Raw genomic sequence first — 3976 nt, 5'->3', positions numbered from 1 at the left:
CCCGCGAGTCTGCGCGGGCCGCGGGCCGGGCGCAGAGGGGTGACCGCGGCCGCGAGCAGAAGCGGCCCTGGGTCCCTCGAGAAAGGGGTCCCGGTAAAGCCTGTGAGAAAGGAACCAAATGCGGTGCGGGCTCAAAGCATGGGGGCCAAACTTCCGGTCTGGGTGTNCGTTACATTTTAGTGACGTAGAGACACCGTGCATCTGTGTTCATGCCGAACGTTGATCTGTGCCTGGGAGAAAAAAATGTAAGCTGTTTTCCTCTTCCTGAGAACCAGCTTGCGCCCGCTTGGAGGGAACGTGGCCTCCGTTGAAAAGGCAGGGTTTAGGGGCCATCAGGGGCCTCCAGGAAGGGGGCTTCATGGAGGGGGTGGCGAGTGAGACAAGCTTTAGAGATTCTTCTGGGTAGCCTGTTCCCAGAGCTCGGTGGTGTGGCCCCTCCCTCCTCGCCCTGCACACGGTAAATCCAGTCCTTGGGTGTCCCTGTTTCCATCCGATTTGACCCGAGACCCACTCCTCCTTCAAGTTCTTTTTCTCAGCACTTATCCTCTGTTTAAGAGTGCACAGACATTAAGTACATTTATGTCGCTGTGCAGTTGCCACCACCATCCATTTCCAGAACTTTGTCATCTTCCTCCACTGAGGCTCATTCCTCTCTTGCCCCTGACCCTGCCAATCACCCTCCTCCTTTCTGTCTCCATGAATTTGACTGTAGGTAGCTCATGTGAGTGGAATCAGACAGTATTTGTCCTTCTGTGGTGGCTTATTTCACTTAGCAGAATGTATTCAGAATTCAGCCAGATTGTCGCATGTGGCAGAATTCCGTTCCTTCCTAAGGCCAGATCATATTCCGTTTGTATGAATACGCCACTTCTTCACCCGTTCGTCTGTCAGTGGACATTGGGCTGACTTCCAACTTCTGGTTTTTGTGAATAAGTATAGTGATCATGGGTGTGCAAGTATCTCTTTGAGGCCTTGCTCTCCATTCCTTTGGGTGTATCCCCAGGAGTATAATTGATGAATTGTATGGTAATCCCATTTTAAAAATCTTTGGGGAGCCATCACACCATTTTCCACACCAGCTGCACCATTTTACGTTCTCACCACCAAGGGTTTCTATTTCTCCACATCCTCACCAACCTTCCTTCCCTTTTTTCTTTTTAAGTAGCCTTCCTAATGGGTGTGAAGGGTTATCTCCTTATGGTTTTGATTTGCAGTTCCCTAATGACTGAACATCTTTTCTAAACCAATCTTCCTCTACGTGTGTCCTTCTAGCAGGCCATCTCTACTGAGAGTGACAGAGGGCAGGTCAGATAAGGAGGGCAGCTCCTGATAGAGTGGAAGGAAGGGGTAAAGCGGTTCCTGAGCCAACCAAGGCGAGGGGGTGAGCGAGGGATCTTCTGAGTAGGACTGTTTAGAGATTTTGTTGTCGCCTGGTTCTTGTTCATCTGGGTTGGACAATTTTGAGAGTCAGTTATGTTTATCCCAGCTCTGTAGAGAATTTATGTATGTGTTGCTTATGAGGGGCCAAGGGTGAAGGAGGAGTTGATGACCTCCACCGTGTGCATATCAGAACGGTTGTTTTCAGAACCACGTTTGTAAAAGTGAACTTAAAATTATGCTAATTTAACAGAATCTTCGCTTTGCGTTTTCAGTTTCTTTAAGAATTGCGGGAATCCTTGTTGAAGTGTTTAAATAATGATCTCTTTTTTGCGGGATTCCTCTTAAAAGCACAATGTGATCTTTCAGAGGTATAGGGAAATAGAAATTTCCGTAATGCCATTCAGTTGTTATTTTGATCCCTGTTCTGCTGCTGCCCAGTCAATTCAGGATTCTCTCTTGTCTGTTTCTGTGGAGTTGTTTCCAAGGGCTGACACTTTCTTTTTAAACTTTTTTTTAAATGTTTGTTTATTCATTTGGAGAGACAGGGAGAGAGAAAGAGAGAGCAGGGGAGGGGTAGAGAGAGAAAAGAGAATTCCAGGCAGGCTCCTCATTGTGAGCACAAGCCTGATGCGGGGCCTGAACTCATGAACCCCTGTGCCAAAATCAAGAGTTGGGTGCTCAACTGACTGAACCACCCAGGTACTCCTCCAGGGGTTGACCCTTTGGAAGGTGGTCATTCATCTGGTGCTTGAGTAATATGTGCATACGGATCAGTGAGAAGGCAATTTTGCTCCCATCACTGGTCCTGTAGCTCTCCTGTGCATCCATGGAGGGATGGGAATCTCTTGTAAGACTGGTGCTCGTGCATCAGCCATTGCATAAAGTCATTCCTGGCACAATCCCCTCTGCTTATGGAACCTGTTTATGCCCTCCCCAGATTCGCATGTTAAGATCTAATCTGTGGTGTGATGGGTTTCGGAGGTGAGACCTCNGAGTGGAAGGAAGGGGTAAAGCGGTTCCTGAGCCAACCAAGGCGAGGGGGTGAGCGAGGGATCTTCTGAGTAGGACTGTTTAGAGATTTTGTTGTCGCCTGGTTCTTGTTCATCTGGGTTGGACAATTTTGAGAGTCAGTTATGTTTATCCCAGCTCTGTAGAGAATTTATGTATGTGTTGCTTATGAGGGGCCAAGGGTGAAGGAGGAGTTGATGACCTCCACCGTGTGCATATCAGAACGGTTGTTTTCAGAACCACGTTTGTAAAAGTGAACTTAAAATTATGCTAATTTAACAGAATCTTCGCTTTGCGTTTTCAGTTTCTTTAAGAATTGCGGGAATCCTTGTTGAAGTGTTTAAATAATGATCTCTTTTTTGCGGGATTCCTCTTAAAAGCACAATGTGATCTTTCAGAGGTATAGGGAAATAGAAATTTCCGTAATGCCATTCAGTTGTTATTTTGATCCCTGTTCTGCTGCTGCCCAGTCAATTCAGGATTCTCTCTTGTCTGTTTCTGTGGAGTTGTTTCCAAGGGCTGACACTTTCTTTTTAAACTTTTTTTTAAATGTTTGTTTATTCATTTGGAGAGACAGGGAGAGAGAAAGAGAGAGCAGGGGAGGGGTAGAGAGAGAAAAGAGAATTCCAGGCAGGCTCCTCATTGTGAGCACAAGCCTGATGCGGGGCCTGAACTCATGAACCCCTGTGCCAAAATCAAGAGTTGGGCGCTCAACTGACTGAGCCACCCAGGTACTCCTCCAGGGGTTGACCCTTTGGAAAGTGGTCATTCATCTGGTGCTTGAGTAATATGTGCATACGGATCAGTGAGAAGGCAATTTTGCTCCCATCACTGGTCCTGTAGCTCTCCTGTGCATCCATGGAGGGATGGGAATCTCTTGTAAGACTGGTGCTCGTGCATCAGCCATTGCATAAAGTCATTCCTGGCACAATCCCCTCTGCTTATGGAACCTGTTTATGCCCTCCCCAGATTCGCATGTTAAGATCTAATCTGTGGTGTGATGGGTTTCGGAGGTGAGACCTCTGGGAGGTACTTGGGTGAGCCCTTGTGAATAGGATTAGTGCCCTTTTAAGAAGAGGCCAGAGAGCCAGCTCAGTCTTTTCCCACCATGTGAGGACACAATAAGTGGTCAGCTGTCTGCAACCCAGAAGAAGGCTCCCCCCAAAACCTGACCATGCTAGTATCCTGATCTGATATGTCCAGACTTTCAGGAACTGTGAGAAAGAGGGTGCTGCTGTTTATAAGCTACGCACTCTTTGTTGTGACAGCCCGAGCCAACTCTGATAGGATCCCAACTTTTCTATTCTCATCATGCCTGCCTGCACCCCTCTGTTTCTCCTGCCCACCCTACTGTGGGATGTATGAGTGAAGTACCTGTGTGAAAGGGAAAAAACAAAAACAAAACACTAGATGTGCTCTTGATGCCCCAAGTCCTATCTGAAAGTCTGTGGGTGCCCTTTCAGTCATACTTGTTTGAAAATATTATCTAATTTTCTCTGTTAGACTAAGGGGTCTCTCTTCCTCCTTATTCATGTGGGTACAATGGTTTTCTGAAAGGAAGATGACATTAATAGGCCAATTATGTCTA

Source organism: Crocuta crocuta, unplaced genomic scaffold, assembly GCF_008692635.1.
Source record: "Crocuta crocuta isolate KB4526 unplaced genomic scaffold, BGI_CrCroc_1.0 scaffold258, whole genome shotgun sequence".
NCBI lineage: Eukaryota > Metazoa > Chordata > Mammalia > Carnivora > Hyaenidae > Crocuta > Crocuta crocuta.
This window is presented reverse-complemented; position numbering follows the sequence as displayed.